This window comes from Eptatretus burgeri, chromosome 9, assembly GCF_056783735.1.
Source record: "Eptatretus burgeri isolate ZD-2024b chromosome 9, Ebu_testis_v1, whole genome shotgun sequence".
Taxonomy (NCBI): domain Eukaryota; kingdom Metazoa; phylum Chordata; class Myxini; order Myxiniformes; family Myxinidae; genus Eptatretus; species Eptatretus burgeri.
In genome coordinates, this window is record NC_140969.1 from 85,184,662 (window position 1) to 85,207,708 (window position 23,047).

The window sequence follows — 23,047 nt, forward strand, 5'->3', positions numbered from 1 at the left end:
TTATGGTGTTCCACACTTATGTCTCTTCATGTCACTTTCTCTCATGAAGGTTCACAGGCAGGTTTGACATTGAATTTGGTTTAATAGCTGCTCAGCTGTGCGCTGCTGTTGTTTTCTCCTGAGCTATTGAGGGCTGTGCGGTATCTGGAAAGCTATTTTGCCTTTGATGTTGCCTCGTCATACCATTTGTCCTCTGGTATCCCTACATCCCATCGATCCCTTCGCATCACATGACTCCACCTTTTTCTGCGGGCGGTCTACCTCATGAGCAAGGCTGGGGCAGCCAACCAAACAAGCTCATTTTTGGGAACCTGTGGTTAAACATGCTGTCCAGATGACCGAACCACTCTTGGCGGTGTATCCTCACTTTCATGAATATTGTATCTGGATCTCACCAATGTTGTCTTCCTTCCTGTGATGATATATTGGATCCACTGCACTTGGTTGGAAATTCCAAGTATGATGCGTAGGCATCTGTGTTGGAAGGACTCCTGAGGTGTTTCTAAAGGGAAATCCAACACTCAGACCCACATAGAAGCACTGATAGAATGCATGTTTGGTAATACTTTATGTTTGGATTTTATGCTCAGGTGCTTGTCCATAAAGACTGCTTTGCATAAGGCTCCATAGGCTTTGGATGCCTGTGTGAATCGTTTATCAATGTCAGGATCCATTCTTCCTGATGACGCAACCGCAGATACAAGATAAGGAAACTCACTCACAGGTTCAATTGCATTGCTGTTCACTGTCATGGGAGCTTTGTCTTCATCGGTGACTTCTTTCCCTGTTACCATCAATTTAGTTTTGGGGATGTGAACAGATAAACCAAAAGATCCATTGACTCGGTGGCATTCATCTCTCTCAGCTCCAGGTCTAGTTGCGGCAAGGAGAGCAGCATCATCCGCAAAATGGTATTCATTCATCCGTGTCTTACTGGCATTATCTGTGCACCTTCTGAATAGCTTCCCATTATACTTGTATTTAAAATAAACCCCACGCCTCCTGCCTCTTTCAAACCTGTAGTCCATCATTCCACAATTAGGCATCATCATAAGTTGAACAGCACATCTGCCACACGTCCTTCCCTCAGCCTGTTGTCCACATTAACCTCTTCAAGAAGAGTGCCATCCTGATGAATCCGAGCCTGCATGTTCTCGTCAAAGGACTGGAAGAGTGTGATGGTTTGTTTTGAGACAACAAGTTTCCTGAGTCCTGTCCACATGGCAGTTTGAGGTACAGAGTCGTATGCTTTCTTGATGTTTATAAACATGATGAATGCATTGGCTTTGTAGTCCCAAGACTTATCCACTCGCTGCCGCACTGCGAAAATAATTGTCTGTACATCGTCTTCCATTTCTAAAATCACAATGAAATTCTGTGAGTTCTTCTTCAGCTGGATGTTGTAGCCTCTCCTGCAAGATCCTTCCAACCAGTTGACCCACGACATCCAGGCGAGGAATGGCCCATCAGTTGGCACATTTACTGAGATTACTCTTCTTAGGGATAGGTATCAGCAGCGCATTAACTCAATCCTTGGGAGTTTTGACTTTGTCAAGTAAAAAGTCCAAAAAGTCGTCCTTGCAACATGCTACTTTCACGATGTCTAGAATTATATTCAAGCTTTCCTCAGCATTTCCAAACTCTTCCTATCTAAGAGGTTTGACCCTCTGTGGGTGTGGTGGTCTCTGCTTAACTCCTTTTTTTTTTTTACCTGTGTGGCATCAAACTGGTTTGGATGCTGAGGATACTCACAAAGTGTCATCTCCACCACTGCTGCTGTGCCTGAAGTGAGGTGCAGGGAGTACCATCTTCATCCTTGACTGTAGTTGTTCTTACTGGCACAAGGCCCTTTAGTCTATGCTGCATATCCCTGATGCTCTGCCAGAGAATCTTTCCACTAAATCTGCCCTGTTGGACCCAATTCCTTTGACCTGAAACCATTTTCTGTTAACAAAGTGAAAAAAATGAATTAAGAATGAATGTGAAGAAGACCAAGACAATGGTGATGAGCAGAGACCTAACCCCAGAAGTGAAAATTTTAAGTCGATTGACAAGTCCTGGAACAAGTCAAAAGGTTCATGTACCATACCTGGGGCAGATATTATCAGACGATAGGAGATGTGATCGTGAGATCCGAAGGAGAATTGAGATAGCCGAAACCAGCTTTGTTCGGATGAAGGTGGTGTTAACATCAAGGAAGCTGAACAGGAATCTTAGGAAAAGAATCAACAATGTTGAGGTGCGACATTTTATCATCTTTGTCATATGTGGCAAAGACATTGATAACAAATAGAGACTATTGATAAGCTGAATGCATTCGAGATGTGGACATGTACAGTAGGTGGATGTTCCAGATATCCTATAAAGCCAGAATGTCTAATAAAGAAGTGCTGAAAATGGCTGCAGAAACGAGAAAATTAGTGCATAACATCAGAGAGAAAGATACAACACTTTGGTCCCCTTTTAGTTTACTTCACTTGGAGGGGAAGATTGATGGAAAACGTCTGAAAAGCAGAGGAGAAAATGGATGATGAATATAATGGGCTGGATGCAATTAACTGATGTGCAATGTGTAAGGGAAACACAGGATAGACAGAGGTGGAAATCCATGGCAATCAACATTCTGGGAAGAAGGTGACCACCAAACGAACAAACAAAAGTATGTATTTTTTGTGTCCCTTGTAGCTCGGCGAGCATCCCTACGTGACTTGTTGAACTTTTGTCAATCTCTGTCCAGGCCAGTACCGAGTCACTACTTGTAAAGGTGGTTCTTCCACTTGAACAGTGGTTCAAGGACCCCTTCACTTTCTCTGAACCAGTCTGGATGGTGCATCTATTCACTGCCTCGTACAGACTTGGCTGCCTCAGTTTGGGCTGACTTGACTACCATTTATCCGATCCACTTTTCCCTGGCTCTTGTGCTTATTTGCTCTTGGAATAGACCAAGGGCAGTGTTCGTTCCATCGTCATTCACATTCCTGCCTTGCAGCTTTGCAACATTAAACCTTTTTGACCTTCCGCCCCGTGGTCTGCCATGGTGATCCCACTTTCCAGTGATCAACTTAACACGCAGCAGCTGGTGGTCAGTATGACACTCGACTCCCAATCTCACAACTGCATCTCGGCACATTTTGTGATCTTTGTCTAACTATATCAAAGTTGATGCAGTGCCACAGTTTTGATTTGGGATGTTGTCAAGTTTTTTTTTTTGTAAACCTCCTTTTTCTCAAACCAAGTGTTACATACATTGGTCATCATTCAGTGCTCAGAAAGATAATAGTTCTCTCCCTGCATTGTTAACTTTTCCCCACCCACATGGTCTGCAGACATGTTCCCATTGGTTTTCCTTTTCTTTTGGATCGCACACAGGCATTTAAGTCTCCTTGTATCACAATGGGTTCGTTTGCAGCTATTTTGTTCAGCACTTGTTGGAGGTCATCAAAAAGTGATGATCTCCCAGCTGCTTGCACTATACTCTCTCCAACGTCATAGATTGCATCACCAAACCACTTTGTCTCTTCTAGGGCAGCCACTGACACCCTATACCTATTCAACTGTGATGACTTGGTCCACACTGCGGTCTTCAAAGCTTGGTTTGTGTCAGTCTCGATGGGACCTTCAATGTATCAATGTGATTGAACATTTCAAAAAGCCAAGTACCATACTGGAAGTGTCATCTTTGTCTTAGTTATTTGCGCGTTTGAAAGCACGTGGGAGTTTTGCAAGTTCTCCGCAGGTGAACACAAAAGAGATGAACCAAGTGACGCCACTGCATGACATCCTGGTCTTATGCCCATACTAATTAACCTCTGCCATTGAAGATGGACAGAGGTTACTGTTTTCACCCCTGTCTGTTTGTTTGTTTGTGAACAGTATTACGGAAAAAACTCCTTGACAGATTTCGACGAAACTTGGTGGGGGGATTAGGTATGGTCCAAGGATCATGCCATTAGATTTTGGACTTGGTCCAAAGTCTAATATGGCCGCTATGTCGGCCATTTTGAAAAAAATATTTGAATTTTTGTTTTTGCATTTCTACATGTTTTAAGTGATTTCCAACCCCCCCCCCTCAAAAAAAAAATTGTTAGAGAAAAAAAACAATATTTTGCAACTTTTTTTTCAACAAAATTTCGATTTTTTTTTGCATTTCTACATGTTATAAGTGATTTCCAACAAAAAACATGCCAAAATTATAATTGAGGCTGATTTTGGAACTTCAGGTGGATATACCCACGTAAAATCAATTTCTGTCTCAAGGAATCGAGTTATGACGAATTAATTGAGTATGTAAAAGGGAAAGTTGCAAACTATAACTCTGTGAGCACTATTGACGTCAAATTGAATGAATAGGATATCAGGTTCACTTGAGTGACCAAGCAGTATTGGCGGCGGAGGTTCTGCACTCTACCGAGTGCTCCCCCTCCAGTTCTTTCGTGTGATGCCATAACCGCGTTTGCTGGTCAGAACCTCTCATTACAGCTGATCAGCAATATAAGCAGGGGTCGGACTTCCGATCAGGGGATCGTGCGCGCACACACACACACACACACACACACACACACACACACACACACACACACACACACACACACACACACACACACACACACACACACACACACACACACACCTCTAAGTCATACAAGGTAGAGCAAGAAAAACGGACAACATAAAAATCGACACAAACGCAACAATACAGGAGGTAAACATTGAACCATCATACAAATACCTTGGAGTAGAAAATAGCCACCAAATATATGTCACAAACAAATGCACAGAACAATTACCAAATAATACCTGAATTGAACGAGGCTGATCCTGAAAACATTAATTTTTTTCTAAGTCAAAATCAAAGCAATAAACCAACTCACAATACCAGTATTCCACTACAGCTGCAGAATAATAAACTGGTCACAATTGGAAATCAACAAATAAAAAACACATCAAATGTCATTGTCCCTGTTTTAGTAATTTTGTTGTATGGAGACAAAGGGCTCGTACATATTTTTGTGCAAGTAAAATGGCTGCCAAAGCTAACAGTTGGCCATCTTTGATCAGATTGCAAAATAGAGTGAAGTGCATGTGTATGCCATCATGTACTGTGTGTGTGTGAGTGTGTGCTAATTTTGAACAAAATCGGACCATGCGTGTCTGAGAAATGGTTGGGGGCACGTTTAAGTAAGAAAATGGCCGCCAGTTGGCCATCTTGGACCTGATCTCGAAAAAAAAAAAAATTAAGTGCATATGTGAGCCATCATTCATCGTGAGTGCCAAGTTTGAACAACATCGGTAAATGCATCTCCGAGAAATGGTTGAGGATGTATTAAACATCGGTATTTTTACAACTAATATGGCCGCCAGTCTACCAGTCAGCCATCTTTGATCAGATCGCAATATATAGTTCGGTGTATGTCATCGTGTACTGTGCTTGTGCCAAGTTTGAACAAAATCGGACCATACATGTCAGAAATGGTTGGGGACACATTTAAGTAACAAATTGGCTGCCAGTTGGCCATCTTTGATCTGATCTCAAAAAAGACATGCTTATGTAAGCAATCATTCACTATCTGTGTGCCACGCTTGAACAAGATTGGTAAATGCATGTCTGAGAAATGGGTGAGGACGTGTACGACACCGGGATATATTTTACAACTAAAATGGTCACCAGTCGGCCGTCTTGGACTGATTGATGCCGGGAAAAAAATGACGTGCATATGTAAGCTATAATTCCATATTTGTGTGTCAAGTTTGAACAACATCGGTAAATGTTTGTCCGAGGAATGGTTGAGGATGTGTTCAACAGCAGGTTTTTTTTTTTACAAAAAAATGGCCACCAGTCAGCCATATCGAAACAAAATGACATGCTTATGTAAGCCATCATTCATTTGTGTGCCAAGTTTGAACAAGATCAGTAAATGCATGTTCGAGAAATGGTTGAGGACGTGTTTGACACTGGGTTTTTTTTAAACCTAAAATGGCCCCCAGTCTCCCAGTCAGCCATCTTTGATCGCATTGCGAAACAAAATGATGCACATATATATGTACCATCAAGTGTTGTCTTTGTGCCAAGTACGAAAAAAAATTGGTCCATACATGTACGAGATATGGTTGCAGATGCACGCATGGACACAAAAATCGAGACCAAATTCATAAGCCCCTGTTTCGGACAAAGTCCAATGGGGGCTAATAAACTGGATATCAAAACAAGGAAACAACTCACCATCCACAAAATATTTTACAAAAATCAATGCATCCTGAGAATGTGTCTGCCGAGATGAGAAGGAGGTCATGGCCTGATGGAGCTCAACCAAGTGCAGATAATGACAAGAGTAGGATTGGCTGAATACGTGAAAAGTGCAACAGACAACCGAATGCAATTTGTATGCAAACACGAAGATATCGAATCAGAGAAGGTATCCCTATCCCACCTCGCAAATAATTTCCAAAGACAGGTGCGAATGGAAGATGAAGCACATGGAATTGAAACAACACATACAGTTCCAACAATTGCAAAAAAGAAAAAATATAAAACGAAATATCAATAGATATACACCACCAACTGGGAAAAACACCAAAAGAGCAGGAAGGTATTAAAAGAAAAAAGAAGAAGAAAGAGTTGAACAGATTGGGAATATACAAAGAAGGCTCTTTGGAATGGCTAAGAAGAGATCAGATCAACTGGGATGGAGAAGGAATCATAATAAATGCCCATAAAGACCAAGGACACTATTCCAACAGCTTTAAGAAAATGGTGGAAATGAGTCAATCTGAGAAGTGTAGGTTCTGCTAGGTAGAAACATAAAGTACAAGCCACCTCCTGTCAGGATGTACAAAAAACTCGTGTCAGAGCAACTGTACACTCAAAGGCACAACAACATATATGGAGTAATCCACTGGCACATCTGCAAAAGTCACAATATCCCAGTTCCAGAAAACTCATAATAGGGGACCCTCACCCAAATAAATATTGTTAAGGATTCAGCGGTGGCGGGATTCGCACCCGACTCTTGACTCCAGTGTTAAGGATTCGGACGACTGATGTCAATCACCGCCGTCTCCGGGGTTATAACGCCGGCTGGCTCGGCACAATTCTCGGGATACACGCCTCAGATCACGATACCAAAATACACCTGTGCCTTGCCAGCTGGGGGAATAGCCCCTGGTTACAGACTGGATTTGTCAGAGACTGAGCGGAGTCTCCCAGTCCGCAGCCCGTTTTGGTTTTATATACCAATCGAGCGAATTGTTTCTCAGCACGGCACGAACAAACCCAAAGCAGCAACTTCATACGAATCAGCCAGATTTATTGCAGACACATCGGGGAACACAACACAAGTCAGCATGCACGACAATGTTATAATCAATCTATAACCCGTTCTTAACTACGGAGCTATGGATTACGGGTTTCGAAGGGAGCACTAGCGAGATAAACCTTAGACAACATGCAGACAAGACACTGACAGCATGCAGACAAGACACGGAGTACTTGGTGATGCCTCATGGATGAGAGGAAAAGTGTCAAAGGCACGAATGCGGCTCGCGACAAGCCGATGTCGACTGATTTGAGCACCCAGCTCAAACACGCCACGTGGCAAAATGGCAGCATCGTCCTTCTTCTTCTCCCGGCACCACTTTCGTACGCAGCCTCGGCGCGTCCAAACCCCGTAAGGTCGATGGCACAAGACGAAATATATATGTTATGCTCCAGCTGGCTTTTCACAAGGTGAAGTATACAAGTCTGGACCTGGCCTGTTCACCAGACAACGCCAAATTGGGGTGTTGGGCTTCGCAGGCGGATCGATGGGATCACAAGACATGCCAGGCTGTGCCGTGAGTAAGGACAGAGGCTCCGTGGTTAGACGCAGGTTGAACCTGTCGATGACCTCCTCATAAAGTCGATCGCCGACTCACACAGCAGCCAGTTCCTCTCGAAGCAGATTGCCGACGAACCCTCAGGTTCAGTTCCTCCTACTGCCGATCACCCGGCTCGACACTCGTCGTTTCTCTGTTGCCTTCCCGGCACTCGCTCGCCTCCCAGCCGACGGCAGACAGACCTCATGCAGTCCCTTCCCTGCCTTTCTTTCGGCTCGCTCTTTACGAAAAACCGATCGCGCCACAAAAACAGATCGCGCTCAGTTTCACCACCGCTTTCCCGGCGCTCGCTCGCCTCGAAGCAGACTGCTCAACTCAGCGCTCTCAGTTTTACCACCTTTTCTTTTTGGGGTGTGCCCCTTTACGAAGCCGACAAACTCCTCCCCCTCCCAGAGCACTGGGCGGAGTCTCCTTCGGAGAGGGGAAGGAAGAAGAATCTCTCGGTCCACCACCACCACTGTACGAACAATAAACAGCCTCTTACACCTCCCGACACACATGTAACATCCATTTACCGAACAACCTGGCCAAACATGCATTTAATGGGGGATCTGGGCTAATCCTATATTTCATAAAACACTAAGGGCCATTTCCCCAACACTATTCATGACATTCACAGGTTTTGCCAAAGGCGATTTTTCTTTGGAAATTAATTATTGAGGAGACATAACAAATTGGCTCAAAAAACCCCCAAAAATTCCCCCTTATACCCCTGGTGGGCCTCTTCGTCCCCTCGGACCTCCTGAGAGGGGTGCATCTTGTAATTTCCATGTTTATTGACCGAGTCTCACAAATGATGCGTCATATTAAAAGCTCTTCTCAAGATCAAACGATCGTGCTCAAAAACACCAAAAATTTGCCTCAGTATTGCCAACCGACCAAGTGTTGGAACAGGGAATCAAGGAACTGAAGGGGAGGGACGAAGCCCACTCTCTCAAAGGCGGCAAAGGTGTTTATCCAATGTGCCTGTAAGACGAGGTGTGACAGCAAGGTATCGCTGCAAGAAGGAAAAAGAGGGGTGCGCAGACCTCTGCCGATGCCAATGCCGTCAATGAGGCTTACACGTGAATTTGTGATCAAATTTGTAACACTGATTTTCCTTTTGTTGTCCGAGAAGAAGTTACAACATTGAAATTCATCCAAAAATTAATGAAAGTTTGGCAAATGATGAGTTTTACTAATTTCTGAATAACAGTGATTTATTATCCTGTTTGGTCTTGAGAAGAGCTTTCATATGAAGCATCACTTGTGAGAATCGGTCCTTAAACATGGAGGTTACAAGATGCACCACTTTCTGGAGGGCCTGGGGGACAAAGGGGCCCTCCAGGGAAATAAGGGAGGGGGGGCAATCTTTTTTTCTATGTTTTTGAGCCAATTTTTTCAAAGCATCCTCAACAATACATTTCCGAAAAATTTGCTTTATCAATACCATCAAGCGTGAACAAAGAAAACAAAGCATTGCGACCAGATATTGCACTGAGGGACAAAAAGGAAAAGAAGGCATTGCTGATTGAAGTGTTAATACTCAGCGATTTTGGCCGAAACAATGCAGAGATCAAGAAAATGACCGAATACAAAGATCTCAAAAATTAAATGAAAAGATCCTGGAAACTGAAGAGCGCCAAAATTGTACCAGTGATTATTGGAACAAGGGGAATGATAAAAAAAGAGTCTTATGGAGATCTTAAAAACCATCCCTGGGAATAATACTACAAACGAACTGCAGTTGGAAGCTGTCTGGGGCTTAGTGACAATCCGCAAAAGAGCCCTCAGAACAAAACTTTGAGACCGGGAAAACTTCACAACTTGATTCATGATTCATGATCCCTGACTGAAACGGAGGTGGATACTTCAAAACCTGCGAGGAGTCCGTTCCAACTTCTGAAACCCACATATGGAGATAATAACCAACCACATGCGAGCACAGACGCCAGTGCATACATTTTGTTACTTCCGCCACTGAAGGTGGACAGAGGTTATCTTTTCACCCCTGTCTGTCTGTTACTTTTTTTTTGTATACATTGTCGAGGCTCGTATGACAGCTAACACACAACGTACAAGAAGAGGGGCAGGAGATGAGACGAGGGGCGGGAGAGGGAAGGACAAAACAGTGGGGAACAGAGAGATTAGGAGATCTGCAAAAGGGAGAGGGATCGGGTGGGGAACACAGGGTACACAACATGGACACCACAGAGCCTTTCAGGAAGGAAAGTAGGAAATTTGAAGGAGGTGGGATTGGGGTGGATTCACGGGGATAGGAAAGATCGTGGTTTGGAAGGGGGAAGATAAGAGGTGGTGGTGAACAGCAGTTTTGAAGGCTTGGAGGGAAGAATGGGATTGAAGAAAGTGTGGGAGTTTATTCCAGAAGCAGGGAAAAAGAGGAACGAAAGAGTGAAGGTTAGCAGCGATTCGTGATTACGGTAGTTTTACCAGAAGGGGCTTGCTGGCGGACCTTGAGTGCCCTGCGGAAATATGGGGGTGGGGGTGGTGGGGGGGGAGACATATCACAGACAGGGCAGGAGGGGCAAGACTGGAGAGGAGACGGTAGAAGACAGAAAGACCACCGACCTGCCTGCGGTGAGAGAGTAAGGCCCAAAGACTCAGCTTCACCGTGGGAGATACCAATGCTCCTAAATGTCTTGGTTTCCACAGCGTAAAGCCGAGAAAGATGAGAGGCGGGAGAACCAGCCCATAGAGGAGAGCAGTACTCCATCAGGCTGCGAGCAAAAGCTTTGTATGTGGTCAGGAGCTCAGGTTGGCCAAGGAAGGACTTTGCATGACTGAGGATTCCCAGTTGGTGACTGACTTTGGAAGCCAGGTTGGAAATGTGACTTTCCCAGGAAAGATCATGGCAGATAGTGAGACCCAGAAGCTTTCATGAAAGGACTTCTTCCAGAGATTTGTTGCGAAAGTTGATGGGGGTGGGGTTCTAAACGGTCCTTTCGGAGAGACAGAGTGAGAGTGTGAGATTTGTCAGGATTGAAAGACATGTTCCACGTGTTGGACCAGTTTGTGATTTTATACAGATCTGCAGAGAGCGAAGAAGCTGCTGCTTGCCGGTCTGAGGGATGATAGATGGTATGGCAGAGGGTGGAGGCATCAGCAAAGAGATAAAGAGAATTTTCCAGGAAGTCGGAGAGATCATTGATGAAAACCAGAAAAAGAACAGGGCCCACAACTCTCCCTTGAGGAACTCCAGCCTGGACAGGAAGAGGGAATGAAAGAACTCCATTTAGGGCCACATGGCTGTGACAGGAGAGGAAGTCTGTGAGCCAAGAGTGGAGATGGCCTTGGATACCATCGGAAGAGAGTTTGGTGAGCAGGACAGCGTGCTAGAACATGTCAAAAGCATGCAATGCATCTTGGGATATGGCTCTGATTTCATGTCTGGCATTGAGTACCTCCATCCATTGTTGGGAGAGCAGAAGCAGCATATCTTGGGTAGAGTGACCTGGTCTGAAACCAAATTGATGATCAGAAATCAAGCCATTGGAGAAGAGGAAGGATGCAATGTCTGAAGCGATGATGGATTCCATAAGCTTGCTGATGATTTGGAGAAGGCTGATTGGTCTGTCGTTGCAGGGATCTGTTTTTGCACATTTTTTTATGCAGGGCAGTGATGTGTGCAAATTTCCAAGCAGATGGCAGATGACCTTGAGCAAATGAGAGGGTGAATAGAACAGAGAGAGGGTGAGCAAGAGCAGAGGAGCAGGTTTTTAGGACACGTGGGCTGATGCCGTCTGGACTGGTTGCAGAATCTGAGTCGAGGTTTGACAGCAAGCTCTCCACCTTGTCAGAAGAAAAGGACACAGAGTCCAGGGACAGCTGGATGTGATTGGGTAAGGTGGGTACAGAAAGCAATGGGTCTCGGACACAAGATTTAGATGCAAACACCGAGTTTAGGCATTCAGCCTTTTCACGTGCGGTATCAGCAGTGCGGCCATTTGAGGTAAGGGAGGGGATGGAGGGGGAACATACACTAGAAACAGATTTGATGCCACCAAGTTTTGTTGGAGGGAGAGAGGTTTGAGAGTTCAGACTTGAGATTAAAAAGATGTTGTTTTCTGGCTCTCCTGAGGGTAGACACACACTTGTTCTGAGCTTTATGGAAGGAACAGAGATTACCCCCGGTTGCATTTACTTTCCATGAGGCAAAGGCAAGTTGTTTGAGGACATCTGCCTTGCCACAAGCTTCAGTGAACCAAGGGCGGGAGGAAGGGTAGGACAACTAAAGAAGAGAGGGGATAAATCTGTGCATGAGAGAGAGCAAGTTTCTTTGAAAGAATTCCCAGGACGAGTTGATGTTTGAGAAAGTAGCAACTGGAAGACCAGTCTAGAAGTTTGATGGCCGCTTGGAGACCCTGCCAATCAGCTTGAGTGAAATGCCAAACTTGACGGTACTGAAGTGGTTCTCTAACAACAGCCAGAGAGATGTCCACTTTGACAAGCACATGGTCAGAAGAACCGATTGGAGCGGAGGAAGAACAGTGGATATTTTCAGGGAAATTTGTCAAAATCAGATCCAGAAGAGACGGAGTACCGTTGGTTGAGATCCGGGTTGGGAAGTTGACCGATTGAGTCAGTCCCAATGAGTCGCTGAAAGCTTTTGCTGAAGTGCCATGACAAGTGAGAAAGGTACCCACATCCAGCCAACTGGCATGATGGCAATTGAAGTCGCCACATATGAGGAAGAGAGAGTTTGGATGAGAGGATAGAAGTTGGTCCATGTTTTCGGATAGTGAGGTGTAAATGGAGTCATCACTGTTTGGTGGACGGTACAGCACACATATAAACATGAGGTGGGAGTGGAGAGGAAGCCGTAGTCAGAGGTATTCCTGGGGGTGTGGGGGAGTGAGGGTAACGCATGGAGAGTGGGGAATAGAGTCTTTGTTGAAGGGAGCAACTCCTCCACCAGGACGAGGCTCAGGTCCTGTCATTCTGGAGGAGGGAGGATTTTTGAAGATTAGGTAAGATTAGGGAATGGAAGGTTGTCGGAAGAAATCATGAAGGTAATGGTGGGAGTGGGTCAGCTCAAATAGAAGGAAGATGGTGTGCCGGCAGAGGAAGGAAGAAGAAGAGGAAGGATCGGTACTCGTGGGTATGGAGGGAGGAAGGGTTGTTTTTTTCCTCCTTTAATATTTAAGACAAGAAACAGAGGGTGTATTTGGGAGGGATAGATCGGGGGGCGGTTGGAAAAGCGGGGAAAATAGGGAGAGAATACAAATAAAAACGATCGTACACCTAGACGGGAAGGATGGGTAGGCCTCAAGGAACCCAATGAGACAAGGTCGACGAAAACCCACAAAATAGCACAATTTTTGAAACAAAACTGAACTAGAAACACACAGTAAACATGTAGCTGAGAAAATAAAGTTACAACATGACATATAACAACCGGAAAGTTAACTTTGAGAAAGTCAGCAGAGACCCCTGAGAGAAGCAGCCCTTGCCTCAAACCCGGAACCGGAAGTGATCAAAATTGAAGATTTTTCAAGTACATTTATTGGTTGGTCGCATTTATTATTCTGTCTGCTTGTTTGTCTGGTTGTTTCTCTGTTTGTCAATCGCATACAGGTCGCAATTTTAAACGGATATTCACGAAACTTCACCAAATGGTGGAGTTGCTCATGACCAAGCAAGTTTATGGAGTTGCTTGACCAAAGGTCAATAACTTTATTAAATTTCTAAAATCATCAATTTTCATCTAATTGACTTGAAATTTGAAGTGGATTTGCATATTTGGTCATTGAATCCAAGCATAAATTATTTTTGCGGTCAACTTCGGCCAAAGGTCAACAACAACTTCGGTGAAATTTCGAAAATCTTCAATTTTCATGGGATTGACCTGAAATTTGAACAGGATTTGCATAATTGGTCATTGAATTCAACCAGTTATTTTAATGGTCAAATTTGTTTTTGGGATTTTGCAAGTACTGTTGGACAATCCACCTCCGTCATAGCCACGTTCCTCTCACGACTACAACTGCCACCTCCCTCACACCGAACTCATGCGTTCGCTTCTGATCCCTCTTTGGTGTCACACCGAACAACCATCCACCTCCGGGGCGTGGCTTGCTCACCCGAAACCTGGGAAGGTGGGGCTTCTGCCTGCACAGCATACCTGGCTTGCGTGTTGTTATGGTTGTTGTTGGTATAAAAACGCAACTTCTTCATGGCTGACTTGTAGGAATATGTAGGATGCAAAAATGCAAAAACGTAGGAATAAGTCACAGGGGGCAATGACATACTGGGGAACTTATCCTTAATCCCTATCCAATTAACACCACACCACTCCCTGTGTGGTGACACGTTATACTTAAGCTCACAGTCTCCCTACTTAATTTACATCGAGATGTCTCCTACACGTCCACGGACAAAACAACTCTATTCATTCCTAACTTTCCTATGAAATTCCTCCATCTACCCCCACGACCGTACCAATATAAAGCTGAGTTCATGTTTTTAGACTCTAGGTAGACGTGTGGGTTTGAATGAGGTATGTTTTCATTACAACGAAAATAATAATGATTAATATTTGAAGTATTTAATTTAAAAGTAAAATGCCCTTTTGTCGGTATTTTGTATGTACGGTATGCATACATGGCAAGTTGAAGGTGACAAAAGATGGGTTTGTAGGAATCGAAAGGAGGTTTGTTTGTTTTTTAGAACCCTTTGCGTGCTGGTGTCGCAGATTTGAGACATGATAAAAAAATGAAAACATTTTTGTTTTAATTTTGCTTATCCATCTAACTTGACACCCAAGTTGTGTTTTGTTTTGTTGTGTTTTTTTTTTTTTTACAAATATGTACCACTTGAAATTCACAGCCGTATGAAAAAGAAAAAAAATTAAGCAACAGGGAACCATGTGGCCGTAAACAATGCAGCACGCAAAGGGTTAACCAAAGGTAAAAACGCTATTTGATATGTTGACTCACCAGAAAATGAGAAGGAGGTTCCAAGTAAGACAACATACATACATACATACATACATACATACATACCATTTCGCAAACAAAGAGCATTCGTCAAAGTTTTATTTACTTTTTTTGTTTCCAGTTGTCGCCTGTGACACGTGATGTCACACTTACTACAAATAACATCCCCACAATAAAAAGCAGTGTTGCCTGGTTTATAGAGACGAAGTGAGGATAAATGGTGATGAATGCTCTCTGATGATCTTGACAAATCTTGACAATAAAACCTTGAGAAATGTTCGTTCATTCACAAGCATCAAACCACGTCATTGTATCCCATGTCATTGTTGTTTTTTTTTAATTATTATGGTTTGAATTTGGAACGGTAATTTGTGGACACCTTGTATACGAATAAAAACAATCTGAATCGAATCCTACCATTCACAATACTCGAAAATACCGATAAATACCACAGTAAGAAGTCGAAGAGTGAATTGGAAAGCAAATAGAACTACCAATTGATTTGGGGTGATGACAAATGGTAGACCAGAGGAAGTGACAATGCGTACAGATGGGGATTCAAGGAGTGGGTTTAATGAAAGAAAAGCGGTCAAACCTGCAAAATACGGATCACTTGCCATGTATGCTGTTGAGATGTCCAGTGGTATGTTGTTACTAGCTAGTGATTGCCAAGACATCCATCCATCCATTGAGATCATACTCTGTGCAGAGCGTTGGTGCTTCCTCAGCAGTCTCCTTGGCGATTGGGTACAATCCTGGATGGGTCGCCACTCCAACGATTGCCAAGACAGCCGTTCCTTATTCATGGTTTCTAATGGAGTGCTTGCTTGAGTGCTTAAGCCACTTGGCGAGCACTCTACAAGAAACTTGGTAACTGAACACACCCCAGATTAATGACATAGTGAGAGGATAAACATCTATCTATAGCATCATTATTTCAGCCATATCGATGAATTTCTCCCTCAAGGGGTGGGGTGGCAGGAGGCAGGGGAAGGGGTGGGGTGGGAAGAGGGACCCGACGTTGCCTGGCAACGCTGGGTACCCCTGCTGATACGACCTATTATTAAGTAAGCAAAAGTGTCAATATTCAACGACAAACGTTGATATGAGAAACATGGCATGTGAAAAGCCGAGAGGGTGGTCTGACTGGGGAGACGGTGGACATACCCACACAATACACACCTCTGATGCAAATGGCAAAAACTGGATGGTGCAAACAACTGGATAAGGTGAGCAACAAACAACACTCAATCACAAACACCACATCAGCATGTATACAACACCCACTCGTTAGAGCGCATATGTGTACAACACCCAAAGAGAACCTGAACACTCACACAACCAACACCTCATCACGTCCAACCCAGATACAAAACCAGCTGTGTTCATGCCCCAGAAACACAAAAAGAACAAGTAGCGGTACATTCAAATGCACCGCCCCCCATGCCGAATAAATAAATATCAAATCCTCCAGCGCACGACATCGCTGGGGCACCTTCGGCGCCCAACGATGCCGCCTTTCAGCACATGGAGTCCGAATTGGGAGGGAGTGATGTACAATAATTAATTAATTGATTAATTCCATAATTAAAAGAAATAAATAATAATCGTAAAATAATTAATTTCTTAATCAATTGGCTAAGAGCATACCGAAACCACCACTGTTTCATCCGAATCTGTAACTTTTTGAAAATCAAGTACAGGAAGTTAATTGAAAAATTAAACAATTAATTGATTAAGCAATAAATCAAAAATACCCTTTTAGTGGGGTGGCTTAGCTGATCAATTGTGCACTTTCCCTTAAAAGCATGAAACTTGGCACATGGTTAGAGTAATACAATACAAAGATTTTTAGTCCAGGGGCCACCGGAAATTGCACCTCGTATGGTGGCCATCTTGGATTTCAAAATGGCCACCAGTGTGGACCTGTTTTGTTAAATATCTCCTTAACTAGTACAGATATCGAGACAGTTGAACTGCCTATACCTACATTTTATGGCTCTAGGAAGCCAATGGTGACATAAAATGTTTGAAAATTGTGGCTGCCATCTTGAAATCCAAGATGGCCGCCATTGACAAACTATTTTGCTCAATATCTCATTAAGTAGTAAAGATATCAATACAGTTTTAATGCCTATACCACATTTTAGGGGTCTAGGAATCCAATGGTGAGATTGAATATGTGGCAGCTATCTTATAATCCAAGATAGCCACCATCCAAAGGCTAACATAAACTATCATCAGTTAGCACAATATGTGAAGGAATGAACCATCAAGAAAACATCACAAGCAGTTGGCAAAAAAACCACAGTTACCGTCACTTGACTTTTCTAGTCTCTGTTGCATTCCCCATCACAAGAACAAAGTGACGTGCATGGAAGTGCAGACTTCTTACACCTGCAGCGATCAGTGCATCCTTTTGTGCATCCACACCGGATAACTTCATTGCAGATCTTTGCGGCTTCCGGTAGTGTTGTCCAAATCGGTTTAAACTGACCGGCGGATGTATTTTCCCAACCCCACTCACTTGGACATGGGAGCTCAGGCTGTGCATGCAATGCCTGACCCCAGCATAATGCTCCTTGGTGCACTGCACGCCTAACATGCTGCACCAGAGCATGGTGGGGAGGCGGAATTGATTCCAGAGGTCTGCCTTTCTTTGCAAACAGTTTCTTTTGTGCTGTATTAACGTCACGACAGGTACTTGTGCGATCATACATCAAAATGACGAATCTTGCAATAATGCTCATACAGGACTCAGTTATATCTGTTTGTTCATGGTTGACTTCAGATAGTGCATCTGTGAGCTCTGGGAACAACTCCCATACAGCCCATGCAGTTCGCTTACCACGTCCAGCAAACGCTGACACAGTGTCACATCCTGTCAGTGCATGAAACATGGCGAGGGCCTTAGACTTCTCAGGGCCGAGAGCAGTGGCTATGTCATGTGCAGGGAGGAATCGCAAGCTCTTCCCTGTTCCAAAGGCTAACCATATCTTCACAGAAAGTCTCTGAGTTGCCATAACTACAAGTACGACAACATCTGTATCAACGGTTCGGATTAGGATCCTGTCATTCCCTCTCTATGCCGCATCAGCTGCATGGAGGAACATTAGTGGGTTTGTCCTTTTGCTTTCGGGCATGCTTGACTGCATTGAACTTAAGAAGCTGCGCCAAGCTTAGTGCAGCTGGGTTAGAGGTTGGTACACCTGGTCCTTAATGCTAGGACCCTCCAGTATCATGTTGACTAATGATATAAGTGAACTAGGCACAGATTCCTCCTGACATGTTACACGAAATAAAGCATCAAATGGCTTGGATTTATCAAACAGAAGTCCACGGACTATCTGAGCCGCCCGCGCAAGGTGCACTGCATCACTGTCACTGTTGACACACCTTTGCTAAGGCATGTCCAATGTCCTCATCGAACATTAGCAAAATGTCTCTGCCCTTTTTAGTTGCTCTCATGTCAGGAAAATGGGCAAGAATTCGCTGCTTGAGCCTTGTAGATTGTATGCGGTTTTCCTGCTTGATTCCTAGTTGGTCCAGCCTGGAGGAATACAGGTTTGATAGATCAGCAAGCTTAACTACAGGAGCAATGGTGGCATCCTCCAAACGGGTTTCCTCAATATATGTCACAAGTTCTGCAAATGCTATGCTACAGAGCATATTGTCGACATTCTCGATGTCTTCTTGCTCCGTTTGGACCATTGATGCATGATAATAGAGAGAGGGTAAGCACTTTGCATGGTATTTTGCTTCAAGAGCAACAATATATCCACCAATGAGACGTCTCAGCAAGTCATCGTCTTCTAGAAGTGCAGCACACTCTCGAACACGTTTGTCTGTTTTGAAAGTAGAAACCTCATGAAGTTTCTCTTTTCCAGATGACCACCCACAGAAAAAGCAGAGATCTTGAGAAATTGATGATGCAGAACTTGACCGAGTGCGCTTAGAAACACCAGATGTACCTTCACCTGCATCATCAGTCGGTATATCTTTAGAACGCTTCCTTGCACGTTCCAGTTTTGTATTGTTGTACGTAAGCCTGCACGACCTATGCCAACGTGCATTATGAGCAATGAAAGCTGCCTCGACACCATGACCTTCGTCCAATGTGTCAATGTTTATCGTTCAAGGCAGCAGACCGAGGTTATTAAACTCGAGGAGATTATCAGCCAATGTTTTGTACCCTGCGAGTGTTGCTTACCCTTGTTCACCTTTTCGTTGACTAGGAAACTGAACCTTTTCAGTGGTGTTCTGTTGACAAAGAATGCAGAGTTCCCACTGAGTAACTTAGTCCATGGGCCCAGGCATATATCGGTACCATCTGAGGAAACCAAACTTTAGGGCTACTAAGTTATTGGTAGGGACTATATGATAATCGTTCCAGAAGAGCAGCTTAGTGTATATATTTTGCATTTTTACCATTTTACCATTCTGAGATATTGATGTTTTGGGGGAAAATAAAAAAACCCCAAAAAAACCAAGGACCACTGGGAGGAAGTGGCAGAGCTGAAGTCCACGCAGGAGGAAGCAGACACCCGAATGCTTCTGCATGCAGCAGAGGCTGGGTACAAGGCTGTGGTGATCACTGCCGAAGATACAGATGTCCTCATGCTGTGTCTTGCCTTCAATAAGGACATCCCATGCCCCGTGTATCAGAAGTGTGATACGCAAATCCGCACACGGTTCCTAGACATTGACAAGCTTGCTAGATCGATGGGAGACAGTGTCTGTGATGCCCTGGTTGGACTGCACGTGTTCTCCGGTTGTGATTCAGTCAGTGCCTTTGCAGGCCGGGGAAAGATGGGCGCCTTGAAGCAAATGAAGTCGGATAAGACCTACCAAGAGGCCTTCAGTCAGCTCGGTCATTCATGGGAAGTATCCACTGAGCTCTTTCAGAAGCTGCAAGAGGTCACCTGCCACATGTACTTGCCGTCTACCAACACCACGAAAGTCAATGAACTCCGACATCAACTCTTCTGTGCCAGACGGGAGAGATAGAGTCCAGTCAGCTTCCACCATGTGAAGACTGCCTCTTCATGCACATCCTCTGTGCAAACTACCAGGCTGCTATTTGGAGGCACTGTCTGCAATGCCAACCCTATGTTCGAAGTCCCAAGGGTTGTGGATGGACCACTGATGATGACGGGAAGCTGCTCATCGAGTGGATGCAGGGTTCTCCAGCACCGGATGCAGTGTTGAAACTGCTTTCCTGCAAATGTGGACGGTCGTGCAAACTCCCAGACTGCACGTGCCTTGCCAATAGCCTGAAGTGCACTGACATGTGCAAGTTGCGAACCTGCAGCACCCAGCCCGCTGAAGTCGAGGAAGAGGTTGTCGACCTCGAGGACTCTGATGCTGATAACAGTGATGAAGACTAGACTACTGATCCATGGTGTGAATGTTTTGGCACAATCACAAGGATATTCATGGCTACAAATATGCATGAGTAAAGCATAGTACATAAACATGCCACAGTAACGTGGTGAAATTTGGGTTATCCGTAAATTTCACATTTTGGACGCTTGTTGGAACTCGGGTAGGGGAAGGGCAATTCCTTTAACTGTGGTAAAAACTTGTAAAATGTTCATAAATGTTTTCCTCATACAACATGTGCATGTTGTAGGATACTGCGGTTCAGTATCACTACCCAGGGAACTTGTATGACAATATTATAAATTAAAATGTACTGAAAATCACTAATCAGCACCATTTTGATAGGCCCCATTGTTCGCCCTTTCTGTCATAAAACAAATTCTGCCTTCAGGAATGACAGAAAGGGTTATTCGGATGGTATAAATAAAGCATTTCAGACATGTATTTGTGGTTTGCAGTTCATTCTAGCCTCATGTGGAAACAGCAATTGCAACATTAGTGAATGTTTCTGAGTTTGCCTTTTCGCTTTCATTATGCAGAGGGTGGGTACATTCCAGAGATAACTACCAATAATCTGCCAGTCTGCAATGGTTATCACATCAAAATATGATCTATATATGCACCAATTCAAAAATCATAACTAGGATTGGTTTCCTTAGATGGTACCGACAAGTGGAATTTCTGGCCTGGGCCCATGGACTAACTCGACCCATTTCAGCATCTGGCATAGATGGATCCACAAGTTTGATGCGCTTTGCCATCTCCAGTTGCAGATGAACGGGCCTATGTAGGGTTGATCACTTGTGCAGTCACCATAACAATGGATGATGTCCCTGAAATGAGTGGATGCATAACTACTACCAGTTTCATCTTTTGATCAATATTTTAAAGCATCAAAAATTTATTTGTCTCTGAAATGTGAACATAGACCTTTAGAGCAAAATAGCTGTGGATGGTGGGATTTCAAGATGGCAGCCACAATTTTCAAACATTTAATGTCACCATTGCATTCCTAGAGCCCTAAAATGTAGTTATAGGCGTTTCAACTGTCTCAATATCTGTACTAGTTTCGGAGATATTTAACAAAACAAGTCCACAGTGGCGGCCATTTTGAAATCCAAGATGGCCTCCATACGGGGTACAATTTCCGGTGGCCCCTGGACTAAAATCATTGTATGGTGTTACTCTAACCATGTGCCAAGTTTCATACTTTTAAGGGAAAGTGCACAATCGACCTGTTTTTTGGAGCTAAGCCGCCCCACTATTTATAGCCAAAGCACATCTTCACTTATGTTCCCAAATATCAGCTTCCTCGCTCAAAAGGTGCCTGAGATATTGCCCAGATGAGAAAGAAAATAGATAAATAATTAATAAATCGATAACAATTAAGTAATTAATCAATTAATTGATTCATCCAAAAAATCTAAAATATTGTTTTTGCCAAAGCACATCTTCACTTTTGTCCCCAAATTTCAGCTTCCGAGCTCAAAGGGTGCCTGAGATATCACCTGGATAAACAAAGAAGAAAACAAACAAGAAAATGGAGTGAAAACAGAGTGCTCCCTTCCTTCGCCCGGCGATGACATCATGCATTGCCTGGATATGGAATTGAGAAGAAGCGGAGTACAATACCCTTTATAGCCAAATTACTTGTTCACTGTCCTGTCCAAATATCAGCTTCCTCGCTCAAAAGGTGCCTGAGATATTGCCCAGATGCGAAAGAAAATAAATAAGTAATTAATAAATCGCTAATAATTAAGTAATTAATCAATTCATTGATGAATCACAAAATATCGTTTTTGCCAAAGCACATCTTCACTTTTGTTCATAAATTTCAGCTTCTGAGCTCAAAGGATGGCTGAGATATCGCTCGGACAAACAAACAAGAAAGAAAACAAACGGCGTAAAAACTGAGTACTCCCTTACTTTGACGCCCGGCGATGATATCATGCATCATCTAGATATGGAATTGGGAAGGAGCGGTGTACAAGAGGTGCACACACATGCTCACCCGCACACATACAACACCAGATCACGTATAAATAAAAACCCCCCAAAAAGCAGAGCACGCCATCGATGATGTGATTTGACGTTTATTTTGCTTGAGGTTTGGGGAAAATCATAATTTTTATAAAGCACTTCTCCATTTGATCTCGTGCACCAGCACGTGACCGGAAATGAGCAGTCATATCGAAATGAAAACCGCACATGTGCCGAGGCTCGGGGTCTACTGGCCTGAGGAAGCCGGCTGAGAAGCTGGTGAAACGTTGCCTGAGACCGGGTCTGCTCTTGCTTATTGCTAAAATTAGCGGAGTAGATCTACTATTTATATAAAGCATGTTAACATCGAAATAAACGTGTAAATACATTAAATACAGTGTAAATTATACAAAACACAAGAGCTTTACCTTTTAAATTTGATTCTGAAACAGAAAGGAGGGTGAGGGTAAACATATTACTTCCGGTTCGTACTGTGTTCTGGAATAAATAGAAAACACAAGACTTAGCGAGGGACGATGATAACGCTGTTAGAGGGGGAGGGTGGAGGTTAGAAAGATGTGGATGTAGAACTTGTGATGGCTGTTGGATCATCAGAAGCACGACAAAGTCACCTGCAGCATTGTCACACAGAAGAAGGGTAAAACGATCCTCAACCACCGTGACCCGGAGCAGATCTTCCCTGCTTGGAAAGGAAGGAACGAGATGGCATCCTCTTCCAAAATAATCCTGTCTTTGGCATTAAATACCTGCTCCAGCATAAACCCCTTCGTCACGATTAGTTCCATGACCCATGGTTTCACTGCAGCCTTTGGCCCTGAGTCAGGTCAGGGTAATGGAGCATGTGCCGAAGCAGCGCT

General features: G+C 43.8%; 1 protein-coding gene and 1 pseudogene across 1 annotated transcript in view; one reads left to right on the plus strand and one right to left on the minus strand.

The window, feature by feature from the left end:
* Window positions 1-23,047, plus strand: part of LOC147020510 (bromo adjacent homology domain-containing 1 protein-like) — a 78,042-nt gene that overhangs the window by 14,617 nt on the left and 40,378 nt on the right. The window lies entirely within an intron of this gene.
* On the minus strand, window positions 17,583-20,950 carry LOC147020511 (uncharacterized; annotated as a pseudogene).